Consider the following 20376-nt stretch of genomic DNA (forward strand, 5'->3'; position numbering starts at 1 on the left):
TCAATATTATATAAATATAAATATAATATAATATTATGGCAACCAACAAAATGTTCTCTCGATATAATTTGTGTGGAGAAAGTGTATAAATTATGCGAACTATACTATATCGACTTCGGACTAAATTCAATATATATGCGTTAGAATATAATTATACAGATATATAACCATACAATAGTATGGTATATAAATCATACAGAGAGATTAACGTGCTCGTACTAAGGACTTACTGGACGACGGCTACTGAGGGCAAGCGATTAGCGGAGAAAGAGCTCTCCCCGGCTGGATGAGTATGAGAGAGAAATATCTCGTCGGCAGACCGAAGTCTCATGAACTGGTGTGCACAATCGAACTTTGTCACGAAGTCTCATGACTGATATCCGACTAATATTCTAGTTCCGCTTCAAACACAACCTTTGCCCTTGTCTCGCTCGCGCCCAGTAACATGCACATCGTGCGTACATTCCCGGTCTAATAGAATTTGTGGTCTCCTTATATACGCATACGCCACGTTTCAATCAAAGTTGGTGTCACTCGGGACTTCTTTACCACCTCCCCAAAAAGAGGGAAAGCCTCTCAAACATCATTAGACTGGTCATTATTATTCACATGCTATATTATTCTTTACATAAGTTATAAAATCATGTTTGCTATCGTTGTCCTCCCTAGAAAGGGTAAAGCTGCTATACAGTGGGAACAATAGACAAGGAAAACCAATAAACCTTGCATGTCCACTTAAACTTAGAAATACAATTAACAATATTATAGCTAAGGGAGACAACTCTACTCTTGAGGTGAGTGAGCAACATGACCTTCTAATTCTCGCGTGCATGCTCAATCGAGCGGGGCACATTCCTCGCACAGGGGTATCCAAGGTATGAAGTGAAGGCAAAGCTTCCCACAATCTGGACCAACGACTAGAAGATGGTACCGAAAAGTCAAACACCCCTCCTTTACTTTTGTAGCCTTCATAGAAAACCCCCTGGGGACTGGACCAGTTGTGAAGGTGTGGATAGGAAAGCAAATCTTGGAGAAGCGGCCCCCAAAAGGATGCACTACTCAAGCAATGATGAAAGCCTGTATGCAACTAGGGTACCATGTATCTTGGAGCCACTCTTCCTTTGTCTGGGGGAAGAGGATAGGTGAAATATGCTATGTAATCTCTGCTCAATTGCAATGTAAATAAAACTAAACCTAAAACTACAATGATTTAGTGTAAGATTAAAAAGTAAGGTTCTAAAATATTCTTTTTAAGGAAACCTTAGATTGAGTAGATGTTAAAAAATATGGTGCATAATTATAAAAAACATTCTATATGCTTCATTTTTATAAGTAAATCTATGATTTATGAGCTTCTAAATCTCATCATTGGCCAACAATCTTAGTGATTGAAACCATTGACTAGATTTCCCTTTTAGGCTTAACCCCAAGGTTTGGACCTTCGTCACACACTTATCCAGTTCATAAGAAAAAAATTTAAGAAGACATGAGCGAGGGGATAGTCACCCTCGATTCTTCTACTTCTTCCTGTTGGAGCTATATATAGCTAGCCCTGACTCACTCTAGGTCTTGCCAATATATATGTGACTTAAGACTAATATGATTCATTCTTGTGGAATGTATATGTTCCAAGTATAATTTAAAATATTGTGTCAGTTGGTGAGATTGAGGAATGAAATTCAGAGGTTATTCTCAATTCATATGAATGCACGCTGTAAGAGCACAACAATAATTGTAAGGTTTTGGGCAAAGCTAACAAAGATGGTATAATATTTGTTTTGGATGTTATTTTATAGCACAAAGTGTGCTCTTATGTAAAGAACAATAGTCTACCAAAGTTTGAGCAATAGCATAAGATATTGGGTCATACAAATGTATGAAGGTAGAAGGACCAACTAACTTCAAAGATAAGGACTTGTCCAACATTATCAGTCCATGTTTGTTGGAAATTAAATGAAGTATTAAGGCTACACTTTTTCTCATTAGTTAAGGCTTAAAAAGATACGGGATCCAACAAAAAAAAATGCCAAGCATTGGTGGATCTTATTATTATATCACCTCAATTCATGATTGCACAAGGACGTTATGGATCTAATCCATTAAACAAAAAAGTGAATCCTCTAAGAAGTTTGTTGAATTTAAAAAATTTATAGAAAACTAATGTAATTATAAGTTCAAAGTCTTGAGAAGTGATGAAGGTAGTGAGTACGTCTTGAAAATTTGACAAATTTGTTAAAACTTATGTAGATGTAGAAGGAGTTTCATAAGTCACATCGACCTCCCAAACATATATGTCATGAAGGATTAGAATGTAAAGAGACAAATTTTCCCACAGATTTTGAATCAAGAAATTCAAATGTAGAATATACACTTTAGTCAAGTAAACCTATGTTTGAGCCCCCTTTATACCTATGTAAAACTCTACTCATTCATAGAGAAGAAATAATGGAATGCAACTTGTCATTGAAATCTTACCTCGCTCTCTCAAGATTATGCCTCTTTAAGTACTAAATCTCAACTACTTGTTGAAGCTCCACTTTCCTTGAAAGCCTATTGAAAAATGTTTCTAAAGGAAGCTACTATATCTGCCTACAAGGATACTCCCTTCTCAAGCTCTCTCCAAAGAATTCAAAGACAAAATCCACCAAAAATCCACAAGACTTTACTCTAAACCCTCAGACATAAAATTGATGCAACAATAGTGTGATGGATATAATTAATGAGGAGATTAAGAGATAATTATGAAGAGGCTAATGACTTGATTAATGAGCACAGAATGCACACGTGTTTGAGCAAGCATCAAAAGACATGCCCACAAAAAGAAGATCATTTTTGTATTTGATAAAAATCCTTGTATGTGTATACAAAGGAATGAGTTGTTTATATAGGCTTTAAAACTCATATGACTTGCCAAATCTACTTGAGTTCATTCTACTTGCATGTACTTGATAAAATTTCTTGTATCTGTTTACATTGGAATGAGCCATTTACATAGGTATAATTGAAACCCACACGACTTGCCAAATCTACTTGCATGAATTGTAGGTATTACCATATCTAACATTTAACTAGGCTTATTTGGACTTAACATGACTATTCTACCCGTCCTGAGCTTACATTGGAATGAGTTGTTTATATAGGCTTTAAAACTCATATGACTTGCCAAATCTACTTGAGTTCATTCTACTTGCATGTACTTGATAAAATTTCTTGTATCTGTTTACATTGGAATGAGCCATTTACATAGGTATTGAAACCCACACGACTTGCCAAATCTACTTGCATGAATTGTAGGTATTACCATATCTAACATTTAACTAGGCTTATGTGGACTTAACATGACTATTCAACCCGTCCTGAGCTTATCTCTCCAACCCTTCATTTTTGTAAGTTCTAAGACATATTTGTGCTACAAGCTGCACATACTTATGCACCATGTGAGGTGGATGTTTCAAGTCTCCCCCTTAAGGTCATATTGATGTCTCTTGTCTCGTCTCTCTCCCTCAACATGGTATCAGAGCGATTCTAATCATAAGAGAAGCATCTACGTCTTCTTGTTCAATTTATGATTATGATTTCATTTCTTACAAGATTGATCTTTGGTAACAGTTTTGTGTAGGTTTGATTGGTTGTTTGATTATATGTTGCCTACATAATTTTAAAACTCCACTTGTTGTAATTAGAATTGTTTCTTAATCGCGTCCTTAAAACTAAAACCTATCAAAACGGTTTGTCAATCGGAGTTCTCAGTCAAAAGTTAGGACAGTTCAAGCAAACTGCATCAGGCAAACTGTAAATTAGGTTCTTTGTGAGAGCAAATAGGTAGTTGTGTCTGAGTCGTAAGCAGGATTTGATCATGAAAGTTTCAAACGGATGCTTGCTGTATAAGCTACAATTAGATATAACACTTGCCGTGCAAGTCGCGTCATAACACGGTGTTTTTTTTCTTAACGCGGTGCTTTTTCTTATTATTATTTTTGTCTTTTATGGGCCTCTAAGTTTGCTTACGTGCATGAGACACGGGTCTCCACTTTTAGAGTTCTAATTTTGGTTCACGTTCTATTCTTTACATGATCACTTTATGCTTGTCGTCTGGTGCATGCCTATTTTTGGCTACGTTTTTGATATCTTGTACATGGTCTGTGAACTTATCTTGTACGTGTTCTCACAACCCAACATGGCAAACACCATACTTAATAACGGATTTCCTTCTGGGCAACGTTCTGTTCCTCTTTTCCAAGGCCAAGGATTTCCTGGTTGGAAATACAAGATGCTATTAATTTTGGAAGGAGACAAATTGGTAGATATTGCTCTTGGTATTCTTGCATGCCCTCGTCAACCTATTGATCCACTTCAGAGAATGATGTTATTATTACCGAAGGTCCTATTTTTGAACAGTGAAAAATTGATCATGCACGCTGGATTCGTCTCATGATAAGACTACTCATCGGTATATACTTTCTGCCCTTAACGATTCACTCATGCTAGATGTTTATCCGTTATCCACGTCATATGCTATATGGGACTATCTTATCACTATGTTTGAGAAGAAAACTGTTACAGAGATTCTGTATCTCTGTAACCTTCTGGACAAGCTTCAATTCAAAGGCAGGTACATCCATGTCTAGTCATTGAATCATTCAAAGGTATTATGAATCAACTTTCTGCTCTGTAGGGGATCCTATTCCTCGAACTCAATTGGTTACACACCTTCTTGATACAGTGAAGGATCCTTTGTATGATAATATTATCACTATATTATCTAACAAGGATGAAATTGACTTTGAGCATACATGTATTTCTTTGATCACTATCATTCTATATGCTTCATTTTTATAAGTAAATCTATAATTTATGAGCTTCTAAATCTCATCATTGGCCAACAATCTTAGTGATTGAAACCATTGACTAGATTTCCCTTTGAGGCTTAACCCCAAGGTTTGGACCTTCGTCACACACTTATCCAGTTCATAAGAAAAAAATTCAAAAAGACATGAGCGAGGAGATAGTCACCCTCGATTCTTCTACTTTGCATAGATGAGAACAAGAAAACAAAATCCAGTTAAGGGACAATCAAAATGGTTGAGTCCAATACTTAAATGGGATACAAAAGTACAAATGCAAGAATTCTAAAAGTGGACACAATTTAATGGGATTGAAGAGAGTTATTTGGATTAGCTTTTGTGTTCATTAAAGGGTAAGGTAGAAGGTGGTGTCATCAATACCTTCCCAAGAGACTTAGCCACTCATAAAAAAAGCTCAAAGACTAATTGAAAGATATAGAGACACACGTAGTAATGAAGAATTACTCTAAAAAATATCCAAAATCAAACAAAAAGGGCATTTAGTATGCAGATACATTGACCGAATGTTATGGATACAAAAAGGGTATTTAGTATGCAAATACATTGACAGAAGGTTATGGATACATTAACTGAATGTTATGGGTAGAAAAAGGGCATTTAGAATGCAGATACATTGATCGAATGTTATGGATTATGAAAATTATTTGAATTATTGAAAATGTTATTTTAATAGATAATTTTATCATCGATATTTATTTCTGATTATCTGCCACATGGTTAGTGAGGTGGTGGTCGCACCGTGTTCGGTAGATAGTCACTAGATATAATCTTGTGCATGTGTGTTTGATAACGGATGAAACGTACCCAGATTCTAACCATATCCTAATCATACAACTTCATCTAAGAAAACATTAAACTCATTTAATCCTGAAGTTTCTACATAGCAATACAATCAAATCAACCTTCTCAAATAGCAAATAAGCATGCATGCATATCTAAGATTCTTATCACATAACCAAAGAATCATGTAATCTCAAACAAACATTCACATGATATAAATCTCTATCAATTACAGCATAGCATCTCAAACAAACATTCACATGATATAAATCTCTATCAATTTTACAGTATGCATGCATATCTAAGATTCTTATCACATAACCAAAGAATCATGTAATCTCAAACAAATATTCACATTATATAAATCTCTATCAATTACAGCATAGCATCTCAATCAATCACAATGTATGTGTCTATCTCAAGACTCTATCATCATCACCATGCTCGACAACATGGTTAGTCATACTGACCAAAATCTAGCCAATCTAGGGCTTTCTCCGATGCCTATCCACCCAACCTCCACACTAGACATCGCAGCTATCCTCGGGTATGCCTCTTTCTGAATCTCGTCCTCTCTAGGTTCTACCACATGGCTCCCAGAGGGCATAAATCTCATTCTCTATCCGGCGTTCCCTATCTAAGGACGGCCGGCCTGAATCTCAAAATCTCATGTCGTGTCTCATCATACACATGCATATCAATCAGTCATACGCGTGCATATTAATCATTCATCCCAAAACAAAGCAATCATAACTCATACATATCATCCCACAATCATCTCTAGTCCATAATCTTTCAAGGCATGCATATTCAAATCAATCAAAATCAATTTCAAGTATAAAACAAGCTTTTAATTTAAAGTCTTTAACTTCTATTTATCTTTTAAGTCACATGGGAGTCCTTGTTTTGAACATAATCAATTATCATGTTCTAACGAGGGAGGTCATCTCTAGTCACTATAACTAAGTCTTAACTATGCTTATGCATTAGTCCATCCGGTCTATATACACAAGGTAGACAAAGCCTAATAACTGGTTTCTTTGGGAGAGTAATATCTTTCAATCTATGTAGAATTAGAGAAAGGACAAAACTATAAAGTTTTAGGACTTCTAATGCTCTTTAAAGCATGTCTCAGTGATGGTTCTCTAAAAATGAGTTCTAAGGTCTCTTTGAGAGCATTCAAAACAGCCAAAGTTGTGTTTTCAGCGTGAAACTATAAAAAACAGCCAAGTGCCCACTTTGCACTCGAATAACTCAAAAACAAAAGGAATTTGGCTTTCTATAGTCTCTTACACTCTTGTAGAGTTTCTTGTCCTCTAAAACTTTCGTGTTTATCTCAAAATCTAATTCTAAACACACGGACAGATAGAGTCTTTGCAAAATAGCCCCTAATGAAGGTTATTCCTAGACTCTAGTCATAAACTAGTCAAATATTCTATCTTCTAATTCTTTAACTCCAAAGTTTTATTCTATGAGTCAAACTAAGGCAATCAACAATAGTTCTTTGCGGGAACCCCCCCTCCTCCTCTTCTCATGGTGGTTTCCCATCATTCCCATGGTTAAACATGCCATACATCAACTCAAATTCTCCCATATACACGCTTATCAATATATTTATTTAATCTCAAAAGAATTTAAAGAAAAATAATAGAAAGAGTGTTTGTATACTTCCCCGATATATTTGCTGATGTCTTGATTGATTGGGAATCCATGTCTACTCTCCTGAAGTTGTGGAAGAGCTGCTTCTAGATTTGGCAAGCCTCTCAAATCTGTTGTCAAGGCTGTAATCTACAAACAGGTATAACTCCGTGCACAGTTATCCTCCATACTAGCTGTATGGATACTTAAAATTACTAGAATATGTGCGGCCTACAACAAAACGTGGGTGAAATCACTAAAATCTGCTGTATGTGAAAGTCATCTCCAAAAATAGGTCACATTTTACTTTTTTATAAAATTTTGATTTGCATGTCCATCTACACACTTATAAAGGCTTTTTTTGAGTATGCTAACTAATTGAAAACTCAATCTTAAATTTTCACTTAATTTTAACACTCAGAATCTTTACTGCTAAAAAACCACTAAAAACCTGTTGGAATTCATTAACTGAAATCTGTAGCATCCAAAACTCAGTATTATCTTTAATCATAACTTGGTTAATCTCAGAGGTATGTTACAATGGATCAATGGTGGCAAGGCTAGTGCGGGCGACATGATGATGGTTACACATTTTTGGCGTGCATATTGGTTCACATTTTGGCATGATTATATTTATAGCGATATTATATTTTTAGCAAAGTTGAAATGAGTGAAGGTATTTGGACAAGACTGTAAATAACAAAAAAGTATGCAAAATTAGACATTTATATGATCTAATATTTATGTTGTGACTTTCTTTAGAATTCAATGCATCAGAGGAGTATTTTTGACATACATTAGTTTTGCAGGCCTAAAAACAGATAAAATTAAGATGTTTTATTTTATCTAAGATTTAATTACCTTCTTTAATATTTGTAGAAGGACACTTCTTGTTGTAAACAGGTCACTTTGGCCTGAAACAAAATTAATACATTTAAATACTCATGCAAGGGGGGGATGATTGTACTCGGTGAGAGTGTTGACGATGTTCTCTGTCTATTTCTTTCTCTCTCTCACTCATGTCTACTATTGAAGATTATTGTCTATCATGCTCTATGTTGTAATTTATTTATGTGATCCAATTCTAATTTCTTGTTTATCAATTATGGAGGGGGGGAGTTGACTTTCACATATAGCTAATTTTGGCAATTTCGCCCCACACTAGGTTGTAGAATACACATGTTCTAGTAATTTTAAGTACCCACACGACAAGTTTCTGATAACTGTGCATGAAGTTATACCCGTTGCATGTTGCACCCCTGACAGTAGATCTAAGAGGCTTGCTAAATCTACAAACAGCTCTTCCACAACTTCTTGAGAGTAGACATGGATTCCCAATCAATCAAGACATCTTCAAATATATCAGGGAAGTACACAAACTCTCTTTTTATTATTTTTCTTCAAATTCTTTTGATATGAAATAAATAAATCGATAAGTGTATACGAGAGAATCCGAGTCGATATAGGGCGTGCTTAATGATGAGTAATTTTGAATTTTATTAATTATACATGATCATCTAGGTCTATGAGACTCATGGAATAAATAGTTTTGGTGGGGTAAAGAATTAGAAGATAGAATATTTGACTAGTTTATGACTAAATTTTTGGTGATGTCATTAATTCACTCAAGGTTGGTAAAACTAAAGTTTCCTTGCAAAAGTTTTGATCAAGATAGTGTGCCCACATAGGTTTGGGAGAGGGAGGTATGTTTTTGGAAGCCCACACTTGCAGGTGTGAAGAAAGTCAATTTTTTGAAGCCTTTTCTTTTATGTTAAGTTGTTTACAAAGATCGTCAAGATGTTAAAGTTTTACTGGAGCACCATAAAGAAACTAGACAAAAAACATTATCATGCATAAAAATCCAAAATAGGAGCACAGTGACAAGTATAGAGGAGGAACCAGTGCCCTTTGTTCTTTATTATGGAAAAGGTAAGAAAATAGTTAAAGAAGCCTACGATTTAGCCAACCACTAGCACATGGAGCTCAAGAATTTGAATCTCAAGAACAAAACGGTGATGAGCAAATTGTAAGGCAAGTAATCACACCTCACATTGAACATTGTGATTTAGTTGAAGAATTATGGGATATTCTTGCAAACATGTATAAGAGTGTGTCCATTTCACATAAAATGTAACTGAAAGTAGAGTCGTGAATAATGTTAAAAGCTAAAATATTTATATCTCAAATTATGTTAAAGAATTGTGTTTCAAGCATGCTTGAATAGCTTTTGTTGTGAATATAAATTGTTTTATTCATTTATCATGGTGATAGAAGAGTTTCTTGTTGGAGCTATATATAGCTAGCCCTGACTCACTCTAGGTCTTGCCTATATATATGTGACTTAAGACTAATATGATTCATTCTTGTGGAGTGTATATGGTGTCTCTTGTCTCGTCTCTCCCCCTCAACATGGTATCAAAGCGATTCTAATAATAAGAGAAGCATCTACGTCTTCTTGTTCAATTTATGATTATGATTTCATTTCTTACAAGATTGATCTTTGGTAACAGTTTTGTGTAGGTTTGATTGGTTCTATCACTAGATCTCGTTGTTGACTTGTTGTTTTGGTCTCAACGGAGAGTCCAGAGTGATACTGTTTTGTGAGAAACAAAGACTCAATGGAAATTTTGAAGTATGACATGTGTAACCAGTAATTTGTTTGTCAATGGATTGTTTTTATTAAAGTTTTAAAGAGGAGTGTGTGCGTATCTATTTTCTAAAGCTAAAGTTAAGAAAGGCATTTCAATTTATGGGTGGGTGATAGTTTCCTTCTATCTCGTTTATATCAGTGATAGTTTCCTTCTATCTCGTTTATTCAGGTGGAGGATAGTTTAGATTTTGATCTCGTTAGAAAACTCGTTAAGAAAAATTCAAAAAGGTGGAATCGTCTCCACTTTTCGAGTTAAGATCTTAGATAAGGAAGTCCTTCATTCCAAGGATACTTGAAGAAATCTTAGGACAAAATACAACTTTGGCCATTTGGAATGCTCTCAAAGAGACCTTAGAACTCATTTTTAGAGAACCATCACTAAGAAATGTTCTATAGAGAATTAGAAGTTCTAAAACTTTTTATAGTTTTGACTTTTCTCTAATTCCAAATAGATTGGTCTCTCCCAAAGAGACCAGTTGTCAGGATTTGCCTTGACTATCTTACTGGTCTCTCGCAAAGAGACTAGTTGTCAGGATTTTCCTTGACTATCTTATCTGTATAGATCGGATGGACTAACGCATCGACCGGATGGACTAATGCATAAGCATCGTTAAGACTTAGCTATAGTGACTAGAGATTATCTTGCTAGAACATGATAATTGATTTTGTTGAGAACATAGATTCTCATGTGACTTAAAAGACTAAGAGAAGTTAAGCACTGTTTGAATTAAAAGCTAGTTTTATACTTGAAGTTGAATTTGATTGATTTGAATATGCATGCCTTATAAACTTATTTACGTATGTGATAAGAATCTTGGATATGACATGCATGCTTATTTTGCTATTTGAGAGGATTTATTTGATTATATTACTATGTAAAAATAGCACGATTAAGTGAGTTTCAATGTTTGCTTAGATTAAGTTGTACGATAAAGATATGGCTAGATTTGGAACCATCACAGTTGGTATCAGAGCATAGGTTGGGGAGTCCACACTTAATTGCGGATGTTGCAGGTCTTGGGTGACTCATATTATTTTTTATTTTGGTGATACAACGAGGAGATTCTTTTCTTTTTAAATTTTTTTACGATACAATCACAAAGTGGTCACACATTAAACAAATTCAGTAGTCAACCTAGGACAAGAAGAGGAGCTTTGACACAGATTATTCTGTGTGGGTGTAACTCTTCAGAAAGTTGTTAGAGTTATTGTAGGCATCAAGACTTAGCTTAGAGAAAGGAATGAGAGCTTTGCGTACTTGAGCTTCTATGGATTTGAATGAAGAAAAAAAGGAGTGGTGGAGAAGATGGAGAGATGCAAGATCGTCTTAATTTTGATGATAGACAAAGTGAAGGAGAAGGAAAACTTTTATGGACAATAAGATAATGCAAATGAGCGAGAAGAAGAATGGTAACCAGTATTTTGTATATTTATTCCTAGAGATGGTAGGAAAGGCATGGCGTAAAGGCCAATGTTTCGGTTCTCTACAAAAGGGTCATCGAACTTTTGAGTGCAAAAAACAAACGAACATCACAAGAGGTACCTGAGCGATTAACTTCAGGAGATGAAAAACCAAGGCAGAGTATGAAAGAGAATATACATGAATTTTGCAACTACCGACGACACTCGTGGAGCAAGAGGAGAAGATATTGCAACTGTGGGCGAGGATATTAAATATTATGCACATGCCAATGCTGTTATTCTTGCAGGTAAGGCTGAAAATGGAGCTTCAATTATTAATATTCCTATCAAGATTGTGAATAATGTATTTCAAGTTTTGATTGACTCGAGAAGCACTTATAGTTTTCAATCACCCCACGTGGTAAAATAGTTAAGAATAACTGAATTTTAGTAAAAGTATCTTATGGTAGAGCTTGCTTTGAGAAAGCAACATACATATAAGAAGTATGTCAAGAATATGCTTTTTATTCATAGATAACCCCAAGTCAAAAGATGATTTCCATGTGTTGACTTTGGGAAGATGCCATATTAGGGATAGATTGGTTAGTGTGCCTAGAAAGGCCAAGATATTGCGTCATGAGAAGCGGGTTTGCATGATTGAAGATCATAGTAAAGATTATTACTTACAAGGTCAAAGATGTGATGTAGAATTTAGAATGATATCTTTTTCGCACCAGAGCAAGAAAAGTATTTTATGTAGTATACTATTTGCTTATTAAGTGGTAAACTCTCATCGTGAAGTAAATAAGTGTAGGTTTGGAAATCTATATCTATTGTGGAGATTGCAAGTAGAAACATGGTATAACCACATTTGTTCGTAAAGCTTGAGAGTGTGTTGCTTTCTAAGGTTTTTAATTGAAGAAATAATAGAGGATTGATTTCTTGTGGAAGAAATTTGACAGTCTAAAGCTACAAGAAAAGTAAAAATATGAGTTTGTAAATTGTTTGATTACCTTAAAGTTTGAGACAATGCGATGATAATGAAAGTTATTATTATTTATTAAGTTGTGATTCCAAGAAGATTTATTTATGACATGGATAGTGACTGATTTACAAACTCAAGTTACTTTGTGTAATGGATCAAGATTTATCTAGTTTCTTATTTGGAGTTAAATTTTATAGAATTAAGACTAGTAAGCTCTTACACTAGAGTTTAGTATACATGACTAGCTTAACATTTGAAATCGTTTATCCAAGATAAGATCTATTGGATGAAAGAGAGCACAATACTGAGAGAAAAGAATGCTATAGTATTGAGACTCTAAGCTCTTACACTAGAGTTTAGTATACATGACTAGCTTAACATTTTAAATCGTTTATCCAAGATAAGATCTATCGGAGATATGAATGAAAGAGAGCACAATACTGGGAGAAAAGAATGCTATAGTATTGAGAGTCTAATAAATGCAGTGAATATTGAATATGTTGATTTTATCCAAGAAGAGATAAGAAAGAAATGAAGAATCAAGTTAAGAGCTTTTATATCAAGTTAAGATCTTAGATAAGCAAGTCCTTCATTCCAAGGCTACTTGAAGAAATCTTAGGACAAAATACAACTTTGGCCATTTTGAATGCTCTCAAAGAAACCTTAGAACTCATTTTTAGAGAACCATCACTAAGAAATGTTCTATAGAGAATTAGAAGTCCTAAAACTTTTTATAGTTTTGACTTTTCTCTAATTCCAAATAGATTGGTCTCTCCCAAAGAGACCAGTTGTCAGGATTTGCCTTGACTATCTTACTGGTCTCTCCCAAAGAGACCAGTTGTCAGGATTTGCCTTGAATATCTTATTTGTATAGATCGGATGGACTAACGCATCGACCGGATGGACTAATGCATAAGCATCGTTAAGACTTAGCTATAGTGACTAGAGATTATCTTGCTAGAACATGATAATTGATTTTGTTGAAAACATAGATTCTCATGTGACTTAAAAGACTAAGAGAAGTTAAGCACTGTTTGAATTAAAAGCTAGTTTTATACTTGAAGTTGAATTTGATTGATTTGAATATGCATGCCTTATAAACTTATTTACGTATGTGATAAGAATCTTGGATATGGCATGCATGCTTATTTTGCTATTTGAGAGGATTTATTTGATTATATTACTATGTAAAAATAGCACGATTAAGTGAGTTTCAATGTTTGCTTAGATTAAGTTGTACGATTAAGATATGGCTAGATTTGGGACCATCACAGTTGGTATCAGAGCATAGGTTGGGGAGTCCACACTTAATTGCGGATGTTGCAGGTCTTGGGTGACTCATATTATTTTTTATTTTGGTAATACGAGGAGATTCTTTTCTTTTTAAAATTTTTACGATACAATCACAAGATGGTCACACATTAAACAAATTCAGTAGTCAACCTAGGACAAGAAGAGGAGCTTTTACATAGATTATTCTGTGTGGGTGTAACTCTTGAGAAAGTTATTAGAGTTATTATAGGCATCAAGACTTAGCTTAAAGAAAGGAATGAGAGCTTTGCGTACTTGAGCTTCTATGGATTTGAAAGAAGAAAAAAAGGAGTGGTGGAGAGATGCAAGATCGTCTTAATCTCGATGATAGACAAAGTGAAGGAGAAGGAAAACTTTTATGGACAATAAGATAATGCATATGAGCGAGAAGAAGAATGGTAACCAGTATTTTGTATATTTATCCCCAGAGATGGTAGGAAAGGCATGGCGTAAAGGCCAATGTTTCGGATCTCTACAAAAGGGTCATCGAAGTTTTGAGTGCAAAAAACAAACGAACATCACAAGAGGTACCTGAGCGATTAACTTTAGGAGATGAAAAAACCAAGGCTGAGTATGAAAGAGAATATACATGAATTTTGTAACTACCGACGACACTCGTGGAGCAAGAGGAGAAGATATTGCAACTGTGGGCCGAGGATATTAAATATTATGCACATGCCAATGCTGTTATTCTTGCAGGTAAGGCTGAAAACCGAGCTTCAATTATTAATATTCCTATCAAGATTGTGAATAATGTATTTCAAGTTTTGATTGACTTGAGAAGCACTTATAGTTTTCAATCACCCCACGTGGTAAAATAGTTAAGAATAAGTGAATTTTACCAAAAGTATCTTATGGTAGAGTTTGCTTTGAAAGCAACATACAGATAACAAGTATGTCAAGAATATGCTTTTTATTCATAGATAACCCCAAGTGAAAAGATGATTTCCATGTGTTGGCTTTGGGAAGATATGATGCCATATTAGGGATAGATTGGTTAGTGTGCCTAGAAAGGCCAAGATATTGTGTCATGAGAAGCGGGTTTGCATGATTGAAGATCATAGTAAAGATTATTACTTACAAGGTCAAAGATGTGATGTAGAATTTAGAATGATATCTTCTTCGCACCAGAGCAAGAAAAGTATTTCATGTAGTATAAGTAGTAAACTATCATCATGAAGTAAATAAGTGTAGGTTTGGAAATCTATATCTATTGTGGAGATTGCAAAGTAGAAACATGATATAACCACATTTGTTCGTAAAGCTTGAGAGTGTGTTGCTTTCTAAGCTTTTTAATTGAAGAAATAATAGAGGATTGCTTTCTTGTGGAAGAAATTTGACAAAGTCTAAAGCTACAAGAAAAGTAAAAATATGAGTTTGTAAATTGTTTGATTACCTTAAAGTTTGAGACAATGCGATGATAATCAAAGTTATTATTGTTTATTAAGTTGTGATTCCAAGAAGATTTATTTATGACATGGATAGTGACTGATTTACAAAATCAAGTTACTTTGTGTAATGGATCAAGATTTATCTAGTTTCTTATTTGGAGTTAAATTTTATAGAATTAAGACTAGTAAGCTCTTACACTAGAGTTTAGTATACATGACTAGCTTAACATTTGAAATCGTTTATCGAAGATAAGATCTATTGGATGAAAGAGAGCACAATACTGAGAGAAAAGAATGCTATAGTATTGAGACTCTAAGCTCTTACACTAGAGTTTAGTATACATGACTAGCTTAACATTTTAAATCGTTTATCCAAGATAAGATCTATCGGAGATATGAATGAAAGAGAGCACAATACTGGGAGAAAAGAATGCTATAGTATTGAGAGTCTGAATAAATGCAGTGAATGTTGAATATGGTGATTTTATCCAAGAAGAGATAAGAAAGAAATGAAGAATCAAGTTAAGAGCTTTTATATCAAGTTAAGATCTTAGATAAGCAAGTCCTTCATTCCAAGGCTACTTGAAGAAATCTTAGGACAAAATACAACTTTGGCCATTTTGAATGCTCTCAAAGAGACCTTAGAACTCATTTTTAGAGAACCATCACTAAGAAATGTTCTATAGAGAATTAGAAGTCCTAAAACTTTTTATAGTTTTGACTTTTCTCTAATTCCAAATAGATTGGTCTCTCCCAAAGAGACCAGTTGTCAGGATTTGCCTTGACTATCTTACTGGTCTCTCCCAAAGAGACCAGTTGTCAGGATTTTCCTTGACTATCTTATCTGTATAGATCGGATGGACTAACGCATCGACCGGATGGACTAATGCATAAGCATCGTTAGACTTAGCTATAGTGACTAGAGATTATCTTGCTAGAACGTGATAATTGATTTTGTTGAAAACATAGATTCTCATGTGACTTAAAAGACTAAGAGAAGTTAAGCACTGTTTGAATTAAAAGCTAGTTTTATACTTGAAGTTGAATTTGATTGATTTGAATATGCATGCCTTATAAACTTATTTACGTATGTGATAAGAATCTTGGATATGGCATGCATGCTTATTTTGCTATTTGAGAGGATTTATTTGATTATATTACTATGTAAAAATAGCACGATTAAGTGAGTTTCAATGTTTACTTAGATTAAGTTGTACGATTAAGATATGGCTAGATTTGGGACCATCACAGTTGGTATCAGAGCATAGGTTGGGGATTCCACACTTAATTGCGGATGTTGCAGGTCTTGGGTGACTCATATTATTTTTTATTTTTGTGATATAACGAGGAGATTCTTTTCTTTTTAAAATTTTTTACGATACAAACACAAGATGGTCACACATTAAACAAATTCAGTAGTCAACCTAGGACAAGAAGAGTAGCTTTTACACAGATTATTCTGTGTGGGTGTAACTCTTGAGAAAGTTATTAGAGTTATTGTAGGCATCAAGACTTAGCTTAGAGAAAGGAATGAGAGCTTTGCGTACTTGAGCTTCTATGGATTTGAATGAAGAAAAAAAGGAGTGGTGGAGAAGATGGAGAGATGCAAGATCGTCTTAATTTTGATGATAGACAAAGTGAAGGAGAAGGAAAAATTTTATGGACAATAAGATAATGCAAATGAGCGAGAAGAAGAATGGTAACCAGTATTTTGTATATTTATTCCTAGAGATGGTAGGAAAGGCATGGCGTAAAGGCCAATGTTGCGGTTCTCTACAAAAGGGTCATCGAACTTTTGAGTGCAAAAAACAAACGAACATCACAAGAGGTACCTGAGCGATTAACTTCAGGAGATGAAAAACCAAGGCAGAGTATGAAAGAGAATATACATGAATTTTGCAACTATCGACGACACTCGTGGAGCAAGAGGAGAAGATATTACAACTGTGGGCCGAGGATATTAAATATTATGCACATGCCAATGCTGTTATTCTTGCAGGTAAGGCTGAAAACCGAGCTTCAATTATTAATATTCCTATCAAGATTGTGAATAATGTATTTCAAGTTTTGATTGACTCGAGAAGCACTTATAGTTTTCAATCACCCCACGTGGTAAAATAGTTAAGAATAACTGAATTTTACCAAAAGTATCTTATGGTAGAGCTTGCTTTGAGAAAGCAACATACATATAAGAAGTATGTCAAGAATATGCTTTTTATTCATAGATAACCCCAAGTGAAAAGATGATTTCCATGTGTTGGCTTTGGGAAGATATGATGCCATATTAGGGATAGATTGGTTAGTGTGCCTAGAAAGGCCAAGATATTGTGTCATGAGAAGCGGGTTTGCATGATTGAAGATCATAGTAAAGATTATTACTTACAAGGTCAAAGATGTGATGTAGAATTTAGAATGATATCTTCTTCGCTCCAGAGCAAGAAAAGTATTTCATGTAGTATACTATTTGCTTATTAAGTAGTAAACTATCATCGTGAAGTAAATAAGTGTAGGTTTGGAAATCTATATCTATTGTGGAGATTGCAAGTAGAAACATGATATAACCACATTTGTTCGTAAAGCTTGAGAGTGTGTTGCTTTCTAAGCTTTTTAATTGAAGAAATAATAGAGGATTGCTTTCTTGTGGAAGAAATTTGACAAAGTCTAAAGCTACAAGAAAAGTAAAAATATGAGTTTGTAAATTGTTTGATTACCTTAAAGTTTGAGACAATGTGATGATAATGAAAGTTATTATTGTTTATTAAGTTGTGATTCCAAGAAGATTTATTTATGACATGGATAGTGACTGATTTACAAAATCAAGCTACTTTGTGTAATGGATCAAGATTTATCTAGTTTCTTATTTAAAGTTGAATTTTATAGAATTAAGACTAGTAAGCTCTTACACTAGAGTTTAGTATACATGACTAGCTTAACATTTGAAATCGTTTATCCAAGATAAGATCTATTGGATGAAAGAGAGCACAATACTGAGAGAAAAGAATGCTATAGTATTGAGACTCTAAGCTCTTACACTACAGTTTAGTATACATGACTAGCTTAACATTTTAAATCGTTTATCCAAGATAAGATCTATTGGATGAAAGAGAGCACAATACTGAGAGAAAAGAATGCTATAGTATTGAGACTCTAAGCTCTTACACTAGAGTTTAGTATACATGACTAGCTTAACATTTTAAATCGTTTATCCAAGATAAGATCTATCGAAGATATGAATGAAAGAGAGCACAATACTGGGAGAAAAGAATGCTATAGTATGGAGAGTCTAATAGATGCAGTGAATATTGAATATGTTGATTTTATCCAAGAAGAGATAATAAAGAAATAAAGAATCAAGTTAAGAGCTTTTATATCAAGTTAAGATCTTAGATAAGCAAGTCCATCATTCCAAGGCTACTTGAAGAAATCTTAGGACAAAATACAACTTTGGCCATTTTGAATGCTCTTAAAGAGACCTTAGAACTCATTTTTAGAGAAGCATCACTAAGAAATGTTCTATAGAGAATTAGAAGTCCTAAAACTTTCTATAGTTTTGACTTTTTTCTCATTCCAAATAGATTGGTCTCTCCCAAAGAGACCAGTTGTCAGGATTTGCCTTGACTATCTTACTGGTCTCTCCCAAAGAGACCAGTTGTCAGGATTTTCCTTGACTATCTTATCTGTATAGATCGGATGGACTAACGCATCGACCGGATGGACTAATGCATAAGCATCGTTAGACTTAGCTATAGTGACTAGAGATTATCTTGCTAGAACGTGATAATTGATTTTGTTGAAAACATAGATTCTCATGTGACTTAAAAGACTAAGAGAAGTTAAGCACTGTTTGAATTAAAAGCTAGTTTTATACTTGAAGTTGAATTTGATTGATTTGAATATGCATGCCTTATAAACTTATTTACGTATGTGATAAGAATCTTGGATATGGCATGCATGCTTATTTTGCTATTTGAGAGGATTTATTTGATTATATTACTATGTAAAAATAGCACGATTAAGTGAGTTTCAATGTTTGCTTAGATTAAGTTGTACGATTAAGATATGGCTAGATTTGGGACCATCACAGTTGGTATCAGAGCATAGGTTGGGGAGTCCACACTTAATTGCAGATGTTGCAGGTCTTGGGTGACTCATATTATTTTTTATTTTGGTGATACAACGAGGAGATTCTTTTCTTTTTAAAAATTTTTACGATACAATCACAAGATGGTCACACATTAAACAAATTCAGTAGTCAACCTAGGACAAGAAGAGGAGCTTTTACACAGATTATTCTGTGTGGGCGTAACTCTTGAGAAAGTTATTAGAGTTATTGTAGGCATCAAGACTTAGCTTAGAGAAAGGAATGAGAGCTTTGCGTACTTGAGCTTCTATGGATTTGAATGAAGAAAAAAAGGAGTGGTGGAGAAGATGGAGAGATGCAAGATCGTCTTAATTTTGATGATAGACAAAGTGAAGGAGAAGGAAAACTTTTATGGACAATAAGATAATGCAAATGAGCGAGAAGAAGATTGGTAACCAGTATTTTTTATATTTATTCCCAGAGATGGTAGGAAGGGCATGGCGTAAAGGCCAATGTTTCGGTTCTCTACAAAAGGGTCATCAAACTTTTGAGTGCAAAAAACAAACGAACATCACAAGAGGTACCTGAGCGATTAACTTCAGGAGATGAAAAACCAAGGCAGAGTATGAAAGAGAATATACATGAATTTTTCAACTACCGACGACACTCGTGGAGCAAGAGGAGAAGATATTGCAAGTATGGGCCGAGGATATTAAATATTATGCACATGCCAATGCTGTTATTCTTGCAGGTAAGGCTGAAAACCGAGTTTCAATTATTAATATTCCTATCAAGATTCTGAATAATGTATTTCAAGTTTTACTTGACTCAAGAAGCACTTATAGTTTTCAATCACCCCACGTGGTAAAATAGTTAAGAATAATTGAATTTTACCAAAAGTATCTTATGGTAGAGCTTGCTTTGAGAAAGCAACATACATATAAGAAGTATGTCAAGAATATGCTTTTTATTCATAGATAACCCCTGTTAGAAAACATGGAGCTCAAGGATGGATTGAGCACATGATTAGAGCAAGGATTAAGAACTAAGAAGCAAGACTATGCTTAAACATGGCTAGATTAGCTAAAGACAAATAATATGAGCATAATGACAATGTGAATAAGGCAAAAGCTTGGTAATTTCTTCATTAGATGAGGAGCCTTTAAATAGGCTGAAGTACAAAAGGATTATGGAGGAGATTAGGATCTAATCCTAATCAAGATGCTTATCACTTGCCTAGAAGCGAGCACCCAAAGCCTAGAAGTGAGCACCCA

The sequence above is a fragment of the Cibotium barometz genome, chromosome 3 (genome assembly GCF_041138505.1).
Source record: "Cibotium barometz isolate CiBa-2024 chromosome 3, ASM4113850v1, whole genome shotgun sequence".
Taxonomy (NCBI): domain Eukaryota; kingdom Viridiplantae; phylum Streptophyta; class Polypodiopsida; order Cyatheales; family Cibotiaceae; genus Cibotium; species Cibotium barometz.